The sequence below is a fragment of the Echinops telfairi genome, unplaced genomic scaffold, assembly GCF_000313985.2.
Source record: "Echinops telfairi isolate 266 unplaced genomic scaffold, ASM31398v2 ScPeMD7_3;HRSCAF=10, whole genome shotgun sequence".
In the NCBI taxonomy this organism is placed as follows: Eukaryota; Metazoa; Chordata; class Mammalia; order Afrosoricida; family Tenrecidae; genus Echinops; species Echinops telfairi.
Window position 1 is genome coordinate 21233672 of NW_022103899.1, and position 16714 is coordinate 21250385.

Here is a 16714-nt window from a genome sequence, read left to right on the forward strand (position 1 = left end):
TTTTTTTTGTAGTACAAACCAAAGGCGTTTTTAAAACAGAATCTGCTCTATGCAAACAATAAACCACTTTTTACAAAACATTTTCACAGAAAAGGAGACAGGTCCTTCCCTAGGGATGTCAGTGGGAATCGTTCCTCCCTGGTCTAGTTTTTTGGGGGAAGAGGAGAAGCTATTCACTAAGGTGGCAGAAAGGTCACTGGGTCTCCCAATGGCTAAGCTGAGCTGTAGACACCCCCACCCTGGTTTCCCCTCACACCTTTAAACTGTGCAGCTCTCAGCAGTGTCCGTATCCTCCCCGACCTCACCTGGGTGGAGGCAAAGGGGCACCACTCCTCAGAGCTCCAGGGATCCTCTCTGCACAAGGGCAGAGTTCAGGCCTACTGCTCCCCTCTCCCCTCCCCCGCCCCAGAAAACAGAACCTCTGACTCCAAACCTAATCCTCTGACCCTGCCCCCTTCGGATCCATCAGATCGCTGACAACTCCCGAAATGCCTGAGGGCAGCCAGCGGCTGGGCGAGGAAGCCGGATACCTCACCCTAGGGCCGGGCCCACCCTAAACTCTGTCCCTTCAAATATCCCCACCGGACCTTTGTGGTAAAGCCAAGAGCAGGGAAGTCCTTCCAAAAGTTTAGCCTCTGCCTTTCAAGAGGGCCGAGTCTGGGTGTCCAGGGAGTTGGACCCAGGCCTGTCCTTTACAGGCACCCCCTCATCTGGCTATAAATCTGTGCAGAAGAGCAACTTGTTTGGTCTGATTTTTATTGATCTCTTCCACCTTCCATTACTTGTCCTGGGACAGTCTCTAGCCTCTTCTCCAGGCAGTCTGCACTGAGAGGGGTCGGCAGGGTGCGCACCGCCCAGCCCTTACTGAAGTCAGTCTTCCTGAGGAGCAACTGAGGGGAGGGAGCCTGATGATTCTAGGAGTGCATCGCTTCCACCCGTCAAACCTTACAAACAGAAAGGAGGGGAAACCGAACGGGAAACGCCAAAACTGGACCAAAGGCCTAGGGAGGTGGCTTAGAAGCCTGAAGACCCTGCCAAGTGGGGATCATCTGAATGTGGGAGCCCTAAGAAGGGGAGGGGACGGAGTAATCCTCCCCTTTCTCCTCTCCAGTAAGGCTCCAGAGGTGTAGGAGTGCTGGCCAGAGGGGAGTGAAGGGTTAAAGGGCTAGATAGTGGGGGTGGGGGATGCCCCCAGGGAGCTGCCAATCACCTCTCCACCCCCACCATGGACCCTTCACCCCCAGGCTGCGTCCCAGAAACAACCGGTTTGTCCATCCCCAAGGTCGGTCTCTCGCTCTCTCTCTCTCTCTGTCTCTCTCTCTCTCTTTGGTCTTTGAGAAGTTGCCTCCTTTGCTGCTCCTGAAGTGAAGGTCCTGCCCCGAGGTCCAACCGGAACAGGGGCGAGATTGGACTCATTAAGCTCCTTGGTTAAGCCTTCTCCCCGGCTCCGGCCGAAGGACGAGGGGGAGGGCGGCTCCCCACCCATCGCTTAGGTGCTTGAAAATCGCTGTCCCTTGCGGTTCCTCTGCCCACCGTCCAGAAAATGCCAGAAGAGAACAAGGCCCTCTCCTCGCGTCCTCCGTTTGCCAGTGGCCCCGACGTTCCCCTCTTAACCGAAGCGGACACCCCCTGCCCCCCACCCCCGCAGCACACGCTCATAGCTCCTCCAAGTTGATGCCCCAGAACTTGAGGCCTGGGGGCTCAGGGACAGCGGGACCCCCCATCTGCCACCTCCACAGCGGGTGGGCAGGAGGGGGCTTCGAGTCTCCCTGCAGACGAAGCGAGGACGCCGGCCCCAGGTCTCCGTCCTCGCCCACCACCAGGGCCGGGGGGCACGGGAAGCAGTCCAGGAGGCTGAAGGTGCTGGCGGTGGGCAGCGTCGGCGCCGGGCGGCGAGGCTGCGCGGGGCGCGGGGGAGGCGGCGTTGAAGCCGGCTGGGTGCCGGGAGCCGAGGACTTGGGTGGGGCGGCGTCGGTGGGGGAGACTGGGTGGGCCCCGGAGGTGGCGCCGCCAGCCGGCTTTGTTCTGAACACCCTTTAGGGAGCCTTTGGTGGAGTTGGGTGGGGGGCGCGGCTCGGGGAGGGTCCGGGGCAAACGTGGCCACCCCCTCCCCGGTGTGGGAGCGCGTTGCCCCTCTCCTGGGACTCCAGCGTTGCACCCAGAAAAGGGGCCTTGGGAGAGCTCGGGTGACGTGACGTCGAAGGAAGGGCTTCCTGTGTCTTGTGTAAAGACCTGCTCACGTGGAAGCCCGTCCACATGGGCTGCCTTTCAATGAGCTGGACACGGGGAGAAGTCCCCCTCCGCGGGGCCGGCCGCCCGGTCCGCGCCGGACTTAAGTAATAGTGACAGACACCAGGTTACTCAAGAGACCCCAAATGACGACAGCCCGGGTCTCTTCTTTAAACTTTGTTTCGTGTCGTTGTCACTGTCGAGTGCTCCAGCTTTACTTTGGAAACGACTGAATTGCCAGTCTTGAAGTAAAAAGGAGCCAGGTGACTGATGGACGTTTCTTTTGAGGTCCAGCCCGGTTAGGAACAAGTAAGTAAGGGATTGAAAAAGTTCCTAATCACAGGATAGTTCACTGTAGCTAAACGCAGTTGGAAGCGTAACTGGAGACTTGTATGCACTTTTATCTTTGCAACTTTCTAATACAAATATTTGATTATTTTACAGACACTTGCTCTAGGTCCTGGGAAAACGTGTCAATCAACTTGTATGTATGAGAGTGAGAAACACTTTTAGGATGCCATTGATGGGCTAGGAAGAGACTAAAGAGTGTGTGTGTTCGTGTGTGTAAGGAATTTTTTTTTTTGGTAAGGAATTTTTAACTGAGACGAACTTCCTCAAAAAGCTGCATTCGTAAGGCATTAAAATGTCAAGTGTTGGTAGATAGGGAATTTGGGTGAGATACTGTTCACCTGACACAGGCCATCTGAGAACTGATCATTTCAAAGATTTTGCTATGTAAAGAATAATAGACATTTTTGTTCAGTCCCTGCCAATGAGTTGATTTCCACTTAAAGTGACCCTATAGGACATAGTGTAGAACTGCCCCTGTGGGCTTAGAACCAGAAACAATAACTCTTTTTATACTTATTAGAAGAAACTATGTGGAATCTCCCCGATCCCCCACTGTCCACCATGAAAAATAATGGCAGATCTAGGGGTCCTAGTGGCACATGGTCGTAGCATTGTGCTGCTGTCTCCAACGGTGGGTGTTTGAAACCCACCAGTGGAGGGGGAGAAGGAAGGCTTGGCCACCTGCTCCCATAAAGATTGGGAGCAGTTCTACTCTGTCATATGGGGTCCTGGGAATCTCCTCAAGGGAGCCCGACAGTGGCAGGTCTGATAACTAATTTTAAAGTACTGACTAAATGTCTGAGTAATGACAGCTGAAACAGCTCCCATTTGCTAAAATAGCATTTTTGTTGATAAAGTATCAGGTATTGCATGCTACTGTGATTAAGTTCATAACTGAAGAAATTAAATAAATTAAATTTAACTAGGTTAAAGATACATTTTCCCTCTATACAAATTCTTAAGAGCCCTGGTGCCTTAGTGGGTTGTGCAAGGCCAGCAATGTGAAACTACAGGAGAAAGATGAAGCTTTTACTGTGCAGATTTACAGCCCCAAACCCATAGGGGCAGTTCTCCTGTGTCACTAGCAGTTGACCTGGACTTGACTGAAGTGACTTTTTTTTTTTTTGGTATCCAGGTTCGTGTGTTCTGTTGGCATGTCACTGCCCTCTAATCCAATCCAACTCAAAGCAACCCCATAGGACAGAGGAAAACTGCCTTGGTGGGTTTCTAAGACGGCAAATCTTTACAGGAGTAAACACTTTACCTCTAGGTAAAAATCTGCTGAGATTTTTGGGTTCCCATCTGGTATATTAGGTTTGCAATTCACATTTTTAGTAGGGGCAGAATTGCTTCCAAGCACTGGTTTGAAGAAAAATAAAACAACCCTATGCTAGAAGGGTGCTACTTTTAAAAGGTAGTTAAAAAGGCCTCTCAAGGTTGAATCAATAATTACGTGATACCTCCTGCTAGTAATTTATATTTTACATCGAACTAAAATCTGTGCTTTCACCTTTTGGGAGGCCTTATTTGAAGTATTTTCTTCAAAATCTTTCAAGTTTGTAAATAAGTTTTGTTTTAGATTGCTCTCTGGACAACAATGTATTGTGTAGGTATTATCCAGTAGGTTCAGCTCACAGTGACCCACTATGCAAGCAGAAGGAAACGTTGCCAAGCAAGATGCTCTTCCCTAGGCACTTCCTGCAGCCTGGTAACATGAGCACGAGACGAAGGTGGCTTCAAGTCCAAGGGACATTCTGACTGTACTTCCCTAACGCATTTCTTATTCTGGCAATCAGCAGCATAGTCAATATTCTTTAAACACGGTCATTCAAACACATCAAATTTTCTGATTTTCCTTGTTACCAGAGCGAGCTGGTTGAAAATACCATGCTTGGGGGGAACAGTATGTCAAAACCAAACCAGCTACCATCCAGTCAATTCCAACTAATTGAAAAAAAAAAAATTACTGCCATTCTGTCCTGGCTGATTCAGAGACCCTATAGGGTCGAGTCAGAGACCCTGTAGGGTGGAGTAGAACTGCCCCTATGAGATTCTAAGACTAATTCTTGATGAGAGTAGAAAACTCCATCTTTCTTCCAAGGAGTGGCTGGTAGTTTCGAACTGCTGACCTCTATATGTTGTTAGGTGCTGTTGAGTTAGTTTTGACACATAGCAAGAAAATTTACCTTGTTAATATTCTATATACCTTATACCTTTCTATCCCTAGTAATAGAAGGAATTTAGAGGGTATTGTGTATCAATGTGTGTAACTGAGTCACTAAAACCTACTGCATGGATATTAGACCCATTAAGTGAGATACTACACCAAAGGGCTCAAGTCCTTAATCCATTTTACCTTTTTTACACACAAATGCTGATGTTCTTTTATGGACCACTTCTTTCCCCATGACTTACAATCCATAGAGGGAGGTTTAATGATTTCTGCGTTACACATGGGGTCACTGTGAGTCAGTGGCAATAGGGACTGGACCTTTGAAAGGATCCATTTTTATTGCTCTATTATTAATGTGATACCTCTATAGACAGTTTTTAACCTTAAAAATAACATAAACAAGGTTGTTACCCCAGAGTAACTTGCTAGAAGGAGACATTCTGCAGATTTTTGTCACAGTAGGTACTCATGACACTGTTCAGTGAATGTGCCAAGTTTGGTTGTTAAGGATTCTTTTAAGTTTAAACTGCCAACTGAAACAAAACTTAAATTTAACATTAACTCAAGAAAACATTCTGCATAAAAATGTCAAAGTTGCTATATACTAAGTACTTAGAATGTGGGCATTCCCTGAGCTTGTCATAGTGCATTTTACATTTAGGAATATTAACTCAAAAGTCAAAGATGCAAAAGAAGATGCACAGTAGGAAATGGAAGAGTACAAGGTATCAAATAGAATGCTAGGTTTGCTTTTTTACAAATTTATAGAAAGTTATATAGTTATTTTTAGTGTAAGTGTAATTCTCTAAGACTAAAGCCACTTTAGCACAAGTTTAAAGCCACAAAATGCTCATTCTTAGCCTCAACAGTTTGATGCTGCCCCCTAGTGTGTAGTCCTCTTGGAAAGTCATTTTTGAACTGCTTCAACTTCATGTTTTCTTTTAAACAAAGCACCATTTAAATTAAAATTAGGTTCCTTAGTGCTATAAACTAATCTACCATGGAATTCCCTACAATATATGAGTGTTGCTCATAAATATGATGAACATATCTTTGAACTTAGCTTTGTTATAGGTATATCTTTTTTTAAGGTATATCTTTGAACTTAGCTTTGTTATAAGTATAGTAGTAATTCATTTAGTGTGAGCTTTTCTTGAAAATAGTTTTATAAAGATTTGCTTATAATTTAGCTCCATGTAACTATCAGCTTGACTGAATATAAAGTTCAAAATGTTAAGTGCACATGGTTGAGCTGTTCCTAAGATTCATGTTTATTTTAAACTGATTTTTTTAAGAATGGTACTTAAGGTAACTAACTGAAATGTAAAAATATAGTTAATAATAACATTGAAATTATTTTCCAAACTGACTTGTTAGGAGTCTTAGGTTCAGAAATGGTAGAACAGAACACAATCTCATAGTATGAGATTAAAATGTTCTTACCTGCTGTTAAAACAGAAGGATTCTTTGGACTACCAAATACAAGAACTGGATAGTTAAGAATTTAAGTGTTGAGTTGTCATGCTTAAAGATATTTTAGAAAAGGGCAGTGGTGATTGTTGATAAGTAGATGTGTTATAGAATCTAAATTCATGTTCAACTAGTGTTTTAAGTTATGTTCAGAACATGAAAACTAATATTGGATATTCTTATAACTAACACATTATTTTGTAGACATTTTGGGGCTGTCATCTCTAAGGATATTCCCCTTCACATGTACTGTAGTTTGGGGGACCATTCTTTTCTTAAAGGGTTCTTGGGAATTAGAAAGGCAATCAGTGCATAGGAAGGGTCCTTATCTTGTTAATGAGATGGTGCACTTTAATAGGACAAAATGTGCTATTGTAAGAACTGCTCTGAACTAGGATTCACATTATTGCCCCTGGAGGTGGAAAAGAATTGTGAAGCCCTGGGCCTTGAATAGTGAACACACCATTTCTACTATACTATTTCTAACAAGGCTGCTTGTATTCCTAGTAATTTCTTCCAGGCAGAAAACATGTATATTAATGTATGTTAATACATTAATACACTCCCCCCCCCACCTCGCCTTCTTCATAGAGTAATGCATAACCCACAGGCTTACTGGCAGATAATTTTGTGTATAACCTTTCTATATGCTTCTACTGAGGATATTTTAATTCATGCTATTTATATGTAATCAAGTATACTTGGAACTGTGTTAAATAGACTATAATAAAAATAGCATCTTGAAGAAGAGGGGCTATGGAAAGAATATTCTCTATCAAGATAAAACCTATCTTAAAAGATGTAAACTATTTAGAAAAAATATCTTATAAAATTATAAGATAGGCTAAAAAAGTTAGATCTAATACATACACACTTATTACATATGTATTTTAAAATCAGCACAATTTAAAAAATACATGTTTCACTGTACATGAAAGGGGAAAGGTAATAAAAAAAAGTACTCAATAGAATTGAAGCCCCTCCCCCCCTTCCAAGAAATCAGTATGGGTCACATTGTGTAAAAGCTCCTATGTTGATAAAAATGTTGGGATACTAAGAATACGAAATAAATTATAAAATCTTATTTTAGGAGTCCTGGTAGCATAGTGGGTTACGGGTTAGAACCCACCAACTACTAACTGCATGCAGAAAAGACTCTGCTTCCTTAGATTCACAGCCTTGGGATCGCTACAGGGTCACTATGAGTCAATTGACTTGATAGGGTTTTTAAAAAGCTTTAAATTTTATTTCAAAGTTAATAGTACCAAGTGCTAATGAGGGTATTAGTGTGATCATACTGCTGGTGGCAGTATAACTAAGCTTGCTTTCTTGGATTTTGAAGTATGTAACAAGATAGGAAAAGTGTTAACATTTTTGTCATTCCTGAGAAATCCCACACCTGGGGACTAATTACAAGCAAGCAATAAAAAGTAGTAGGGTAATATTGGGATTAACATGTTTTTATTGTGGTTACCACTCTGCATACAAATGCATATGAAAATTTTGGAACTATTGGTGTTAATGTGGAAATGGACTGTAGGTCAATTTCTTTTCCACATGTACCACTAGGGCTCATTACATGTAATCTCGTGTTTTATTTCATGAACAGCAAAAATAATTTATAATTGCCAGCTGAATTTACCTTTATGTATCTGGACTTGTACATGAGTATAATTTAAAGAATGTAATAGTTTTATAAAGTTTTTAGGAAAGAAAATCAATTGCCTTTCATATTTTCTTGTTGCTTGGAAGAGAAGAGTAGAATTAGATCTAGAATAAGTATATCTCAAGATATTGAGCACATGATCATAATCATGGAAAATTAAGAAAAACTAGCTTCTGAAACTATCTTCTAAGATTTCTAGACTTAATTATTAAAGACTCACTAGCTTTTCAGAACAATATTTGTCATGGGAAAAGTTAAGCATATATAAAATAGACAAAATATAAAGATGCTTCAAAAAGTTCATTAAAAAATGGAATTTCCCTCCCAATATTTTTGAAGTCCCTTTTTATAATGAGACCCCTTTTTCCTGTCCTCTCCAAATTTCAAAAATTAACTCTAACCCAGTCTTATTTTGTCTGTACCCTTGCCTACCTTTCTACCTTCCATATTAAATACCAGACATCATGTAATTTTATTTACAAAGAGATACTTTTAACATATATTAAAGATAATAAACTGAGTCATGTTCTATATCTAGTCAATATTCACAATTTTGTATCGTAAATGTCTTGAACATTTTTTTAAAGTAGCTGTTAATTTGAATCAGATTTCTGTTGTGGTCTGCATAATGTGTTTCATGTATCTTAAGACCCTTTTGATTTATAGTCCCGTCCCCCCCCCCAGCCAAAATCTCAACAGTTTTGCCGTTGCTGTTGGAATGGCATCTGGTAAGTATTGGGTATTGAAATTTGTGGCTATCCAAGGGGCCACTGTACATAAAAAGTATGACTGAAAACCCAATGTGTAACAAGCCTTTTAAGGGGGATGACAATGAAGAAAAAGTTAAGCACTTCTCTGTAGACAGAGATAATTGACTGTTCTACCATGACCCTGTACCCTTCCCTTATAAGACTGCTTCTAGGTGGTGGTGTGACGGTTATAATGTCTGCTTGTCTGTTTTTTCATGGTATTACCAGCAACTAAAGAATGCTTGAACATTTTAGTTTTTGTTACAATCTAATTCTTTTATTCATTTATAAGCTGAAGTGCTTCTACAAAGAGGAGCCTCCCCACATTACCATTTAATGACTCTGGTACAGAGCAGAAAAACAGGATTTTGAAGAAATCTGATTTGTGCTTTTAAAAGGTCACTAAATGAGGGAGTGGAAGAGTGGGAACTTGGGGTGGGGTGGGGGGAGGACTTACTAGTTAAGATACTGACTGGGTAGTGTTTGATTATTATCACTGGGTCATGTTTTTAGGTAAAGTAGTATAATATATCATTACAAATGGAGAAGTTTCAATTTATAATTTACCGAAGGGATACATCTGCCAATGGTGGAGAGAAAACTTGTTTTTCAGTTTCTTATTAATAAAAGTAACATTATTCTTAAAATAGTCTGATCTCTTGATTTTGTACAGTAAATCTACTTTTGTAAATTGCTTCTTAAACAACACAGTGGGTGTGAGTGTGAAGAAAAAGATATGCAGCATGAACACCACATGGAAAAGTTGAACTAATGCAAGTTTGAATAAAATGATTACTTCTGGAGAACTCACAATTTGGAAGTGAAATAAGAATCTTTATAAAAATGGATATTAAAATGCTTTTTTCTTGTGAATTGGGTGAAGGTTTATAGAGCAGATCTTTCAACAATTCATACCTTTTTCTTGTCATTGATTGCAATCCCATAATGTAATATATATTGCATTTCTGTGCTTCCATTTCTCCTTTTTTAATAATTCTGAACTTTATATAAATGCTTTGATTTCGAATGGTTGATTGTTCCAAGGTGCTGACCCAGAACAACCCTCTACACAACAGAACAATTCAGGACTGTCTGGTCTGGCTCCATCCTCACGTTTGTTATGTGTGAGCCCATTGTTGAAACCATTATGTCAGTACATTTCATGGAGGGGTTTCCCCTTTTTTGATGACCTTATACCAAGGATGATGCCCTTTCCCAGGGACTGGTTCCTCCTGATACTTGCTCAAAGTACCTGAAATGAAGTTTTCATCCTCACTACTAAGAAGCATTCTGGCTGTCCTTCCAAAAGAAATTGTTTTCTTCAATTATCTGTGGCAGTTTGTTCCCTTCAACACTAATTCAGTTGCATCAGTTCCAGACTTCCTATTCGTTAGTCCTCAAAGTGACATCTTTGCCCTTTAACATTTTAAAGAGGTCTTGTACATCATGTTCCCCCAGTACAATGTGACATTTGACCTCTTGACTGCTCCTGCCTCCATGAGTATTGATTGTGGATCCAGGTAAAATGAAATCCTTGGCAATATTTTCTCTATCGTGCTGTTGGCTATTGGTTCCTTTGTGAAGATTTTGTTTTCTTTATGTTGCATTGTAATCCATTGCATTGAAAGCTGCAGTCTTTGATCTTCAACAGCAAGCCCTCATTACTTCAAACAAGCAAGATTGTGTCTCCGCAGGTCGTTAATGAACCTTCAGGACCAATGCTGCATTCATGTAATCCAGCTTCTCTGATTATTTGCTCAGCATACACATTGAATAAGTGTGGTGAAAGCATGTAATCCTGACACCCCTTTTCTGATTTAAGCCACGGAATATCCTCCTGTTCTGTTTGAAGAAACCATCTCAGCCTGCATGAGCACAATTAAATGTTCTGCAATATTCATTCTTAACAATTGTATCTGTAGTTTGATATAATTTATACCATAAGTTCCCAAACTTACTTGGTCTACTGGCCCCTTTCAAAACAAAACATTACTCAGTGTCTTCCCCTGTTGTGTTTGTCCCCCCCTACCCCACCGGAAATTAGGAATTTTGGTACTATGTTCTGCTGCTTTGGCAGCCCCCCTGGAGTGTTTCAGTACCCCTCCCCTGGGGTGGGGTGTGCCACCTATTTTGGGAGACCTCTACAGAGATCAATGTCTTTGCATAATAAAACACAAGTAAACATTTCTGATACTGTTTTCAGCCAGGATCTATTTGACATCAACAATGATATTCCAAGTTCCAAATCCTTTTCTGAGTCTAGCATGAGTTTCAGGAAGCTCCCTGTCAATAATACTGCAACAGATTTTGAATTATCTTCAGCAGAAATTTACTTGCATCTGATATTAATTGATCATTTCCACATTCTGTTGAGTCACCTTTCTTTGGAGTAGACATATATGAATCCCCAGTAAATTGGTCAGTTGTCTGTCTTCCAAATTTCTTACCATAGGCTAGTGAGTGAGTCTAGTGCTACATCAATTAGGTGGAACATTTCCATTAGTACTAGTATCCCATCAGTTCCTGAAGTTGATTAATGCCTTCAGTACAGGTGCTTACTCCTTCAGTGGCATTGGTGCATGATCTTTCATACTCTAGCCCATAATCCAGGATAAAGTGTAGGTACCTGCTTTTGCAGCCCTCAACACTACCCCCACACCCTCTAATTGTTACAGTGTCTCAGGAAGGTGATGCCTTTTGGAATGTTTGAACATTGGCCAATTCTTTTAGGTATAGTGACTGTACTTCCATCTTTTCATGCTTTATGCATTTTTCAATATTTTGCACATGGAATCCTTCAAAATCGCTATATATGACTTGAATTTTTTCTTCAGTTCTTTTCAGCTTGCAATAAGATGAGTGTGCCCTTTTTGACTTTTTAAATAGAGGTTTTTGCACAGTTTCATAATTGCTGTAAACTGCCCTTTGAAATAGGTTGTTCAGCTCTTATGTCTTCCATGTGCTTTAGCTACTGTGTGATCAAGAGCATGTTCCAGACTGATGCACTTTGGTCTTTTCCCCTTAACTGTCTATTTAATGACCTTTTGCTTTTCTCATCTTTGATGTTCTTGGCATCATCCACAACTTGTCTGGTCGTCAGTCGTTAGTGCTCAGTGTGACATAAATTGCCCTTGAGATGTTCTCAGACTCAGGAGGGATAGACTCAAGGATATCTTTTGGCTGTTGTGGACTCTTCATTTTCTTCAACTTAAACCTGAACTTTCAAGGGAGCAATTGATGATCTGTTCCACAGTCAGCCCCTGGTCTTGTTTCAACTGACAACAGAGCTCTGTATCTCTTCCCACAGATGTAGTCAGTTTGATTTGTGTGTATTCTATCTAGCAAGGTCCACATGTATAGTCACTATGTATTGAAAACTGGTGTGTTTACATTTGAAAAAAACATTTGCAGTAAAGAAGTTGATGGTCTTGGCAAAATTCTATCCTGGAAACTCCAACTATGTTTCTATGAAGGCCACATTTCCAACAGCTGGTTACCTGTTTCCAGCTTTTGCCTTCCAATTGCTAGTAATTATCAGTACATTTTGTTCCATCATTTTCATGCTGAAGAAGCTGGTAGCATGCTTCGGTTTTTTCATCAGTAATTCTAGTGGTTGGTGCATAAATTTGAGTAATGTGTTACCATATATACTCAAGTATAAGCGGACCCGCATATCAGCCAAGGGACCTAGTTTTACCACAAAAACTCCATTTAAAATGTGCTGAAAAATCTTGGCTTATACACGAGTATATATAGTAAATTGATTTCCTTGTAGGCACATGGATTTTATCACAGACAGCATTGTAATTCAATTCTTGAAATGTTCTATTTGATGACGAATGAGATGCTATTCTCCTGAGTTTGACATTCCCAGAGTTGTAAATTATTTGGCTGTCCTGCTCAAAATGGCCAATACCATTCCATCTCAGCTCCTAATACTAGGACATTGATTTTTTATGAGTTATGTTTTAAAATGTTTCATAGTTGATGACAACCGATTTTCCTAGATTCTTCCTCTATACTGATTACTACTGGGTGTTTCCAGCTGTTTCTTTTCATTTTGAGTCATGCGCCATCAACAAATGAAGGTTATGAAAGTTTTATATCAGGACATCAAAGTTGACTCTACTTTGAGAAGGCATCTCTTCCCCGAGCATATTTTGAAGAGATCATCTGGTACTATATCATATTTTTCTGCTGTTGATTATAAGCATTCAATGGCTAATCTCTCAGGAGCCCTGGTGGCATAGATGTGCCTGTTGGGCTGCTAACCCAATAGATCAGCAGTTTGAAGCCACCAGTTCCAAGGGAGAAAAAGCTTTCTACTCCCATAAAGAGTTAGTCTTGGAAACTCACAGGGGCAGTTGTACTCTGTCCTGTAGGGTTTATATGAGTAGGCATTGGTTCGAAGACAGAGTCTGTTCTTAGTCTAAAAGTTCTGTTTTAATCTGTCTATGATGAGGGACCGTGCTGGTACTTGAAATACCAGTTATGTAACTTCCAGCATCACAGAAACATGCAGAGCTCAAAACATGAGAAACTGACAGCTAAGAAATAGGTTCACCTTGTAGACTTGTCGTTTGCTTAAGAATTGAGCCATAGGGTTAAGGTCCTTTCCAGACCTATAGATCTATCTCAAGGAGTCTGCCAGTCCCCACTTGTCCTGTAAGCCTGGTCAAAGTCAAATTAGTTGAATAGATTATGTACTGGATATACCCAGGGTTAGTCTCCCCCCCCCCCCCAAATGAATTTTGTTCTAAGCTATGTATTTAAATTTTTTTTACAAAAGAACCTTATCACCTTCAAAGTACTCTCCATTACACTGAATACATTGGTCAAATCTGCGATTCCATTCTTAGAAACATTTTTCAGATTCATCTGTTTGGATGGCTGACAGTACCTCCCTTGTTTTTTTCTTCACCTCTTCTACATCATCGAATATCTGTCCTTTCATGTCCCTCTTCATTCGCAGAAACAAAAAGAAGTAACACAGAGTGTGGTCAGGTGAGTAAGGTGTGTGGAGCCAAGGGAGGCATGCTGTTTTTGCCAAGAACTGGTGCATTGAGATGGCTGCCTGAGCAGGTGCATTGTCATGGTGGCAAAACCAGTCCCCAGTCTACCATAACAAATCAGGCCTTTTTTGTTACACTGCTATGAAATTTTTTCAGAACCTCTAAAAAGAAAGTTTGATTAACATTCTAACCTGGTGGAACGAACTCCGCATGCACTTTCCCCTTCACATCAAAAAAACAAAAGAGCATCGTCTTGATCTTTGATTTCACTCGACAAGCTTTTTTGGGGTAAGGTGACAATGGCGTCTTCCACCGGCCTGATTGATGGTTGCTGTAGGGGGTCATAAGAATAGCACCAGGCCTCATCACCTTGGAAAAAAGTCTGGGTCGCTTAGGAGCTGTTTTTTCAAAGCATGGCATGTTTCCACTCGGTGTTCTTCTTCCTGGTCAGTCAGAACCCAAGACACACATTTCTCAGCATCCCTTCTCTCCAAGGTAGTCCAGATAACTTCCCCATCCCTTCAGTGGTCCGTCATTGGTCTTTGAGCACAAGGGCACGGATTTTGTTGACATTTTCGTCACTTCGGGATGTTGACAGATGTCTAAAATGAAGTTTGTCATCAATCGACATTACACCTATTTTGAAACAAAGCCCTCATACACTTGAGGTTTTTTTCCCATAGCGCTGCCCTTGTAAGCGGTGTTAAACAAAATAACAGTTTCTTCAGCATTTTCCTGAGCAGGAAACAAAATTTCATAGCTGCATGCTGTTCTCTTAAATCAGCCATCACAAAAAGCGAGGTTCAAGTGAAACTGCTATTAGGAAAAAATTCACTGTGACCAGGGAGAATCTTCCCAGGCAACATCCCTGGGTGCACTAACTCAGAGCAAGTGGCTCGGTGCTCTCCTAGTGGGGAAAATGCGTGCTACGAAAGACCTGCCCAGCAGAGCGTTTTCAGTTCTTTGGGAAGGTGGTACCCCTTCATAGAGTAAATTGTCGGCACTTCCCGTAACGGAAACCTTATGTTGCAAGTATAATTTTTGTAGCTTTTATTAAACTCTTGTTATTTCCAACCCAAATCAGCTTGCTACCAGATGTGAGCATTTCACCCTTAAGATATTTAAGGCTTCTTGTGCTGTCCTGTGTGACTACTGAGAGACACTTCACAGTGTTGGTGGGAAAAAGGCAACTAGATGATAGTGAAAATATTTCCACAAACATTTTGAGGCCCCCTGGTATTCTTTTCAACAGTGTAAAATAGTTTTTATTTCTCCACATTAGATCTTTGCTAACCTGGTATTGTCAGGCGTTCGTTTTTTGTCAATTAGTGTGGGTTCATTATCTCAATTTCTGTTATGTACATTATTAGTAATCATACATTGTTGCTTAATCTGCTTTCCTGTTATATGGTTGTGTATCGGAGTTTTTCCTTTATTGATACATGCTTTTTATATAGGTTCTGCTTGTTTACATACATTGTTTACATATTTACATTAGAAATATCTTCCAGTGTACGGTTTGTCATATATTTTGCTTATGTTGTCCTTTCTTGTAGAAAGATTTTTATCTAAATTTTCTTCGTGGCTTGTGCTTTCTCTGTCTTTCTAAGAAATCTCAGCCCAAAACCATTGTGATATTTTCAATATTCTGAAGTGTGCTGAAAGTTTTGCTTTTCAAATTTAGGTATTTAATCGACTTGTGTGTGGTGTGAGGAGGAACCCTTCTTTATAATCAACATTACTGATTCTCTTTCTGAACTCTGTTCTGGCCCAGTGGCTTATTTATACATCCCTCTGCCAGCACAGTTTCTTTATTTAGCTTTAAAAGAAGTCTTGATTTGTATAGCTTTGCTGGTTTCTCAACCCATCTTGGTTGTCTTTGGGCTTGGTCTTCCGTATGAATTCTTGTGTGACATTACATTGTAAGAGCACTCTGTTTAATGTTTCCAGTTTACTAAGGGTGAACGTGTTCTTGCCTATTTTCTCTAGTACTAAGCCGTTTGAGTAATGTTTTAGTGAACATTCATGTGTTCTTTTGATAACGCCTTTTATTTATAAACAAGTATCAGAAATAGCTCATCAGTTTCCACAGAATAAATTCCTGATATTTTGGTTGAGATTACATTGAATCTCCAGCTCAATTTAGGTAGAAGTGACAATTTCTTTCATTAATCTTTTAGTTATAGACACCTATTTGTGCATTTATTTAGGTGTTTAATTTCTCTCAATAATATGTTCTAGATAAATGTATTACAAGTATTTGTTAAGTTTATTCATAGCTATTTGCTACCTTCAATGAGAGTTTATAAAAATAAATCGGACAGAAAATGTTCTGAAATTGATTGTGGTAATGAATGTACAGTTTTTCTTGCTGTAATTGAACTGTTGAGTTGTGTGATATATTGATTAAGTCCCAATAAAACTGTTAAAAATAAAACATACCAGGATTTTTAAAAGTTCATTGAAAATGGAATGAAAAGATAATAGAATTTTTCCATTAACTTTTGAAGCTCCCCGATATACCAAATTAATTGAATACTTACAGATAACTTTGGATTTTCCACATATTGAATGAAGGCCCTGGTGGTGCAGTGATTGATTGATTAATTAACAATGGTTCAGTTTGCAGTTCAAGCCTACTAGCCGCTTCATTGGAGAACGACTGGCGGGCTGCTTCTGTAGAGGGTTATAGCCTTGGAGACCCTCCTAGACCCTTTTACTGTACCCTCTGCGGGTCTTGAGAGGTGTAATCAACACAGGGCAACAGTAACACAAAACGGATGCAGTCATATCACTTGTGAATGTCAGTTTTTTCTTTCTGACTTATATGCATTTTTACTAATACCGCTTTTTCTTCTGACTAGGACTTCAACTGTAGGGACCAGCGACTCTGTACAGTATCAGCTAGGAAGGGAGGTAGCAGTTTTTGTATAAATGTTAGAACTACTTAGTGTCATACATTCAAGAGGTGAGTACAGTCTTACAGATGAGTCTCAAGCAATTTGTAAATTCAAAGATTGGTGCACACCGTAATAGGCAAAAGTGTGAAATTTTTATAGACAAT

The 16714-nt window shown here is 40.5% G+C and overlaps 1 protein-coding gene across 2 annotated transcripts in view; it reads left to right on the plus strand.

Annotated features, from left to right (window-relative positions):
- The window catches only part of SLC39A10 (solute carrier family 39 member 10), a 52625-nt gene that overhangs the window by 767 nt on the left and 35144 nt on the right, over positions 1 to 16714 (plus strand). The window contains exon 1 of one of the 2 annotated variants that reach the window (XM_045295759.1): positions 2142 to 2538. The exons of the other annotated variant lie outside the window; for it this stretch is intronic. The gene's annotated coding sequence lies outside the window, so the exon portion shown is untranslated. Of the gene's footprint in view, positions 1 to 2141; positions 2539 to 16714 lie in introns of those variants that run through there. 2 annotated transcript variants of the gene reach the window in all.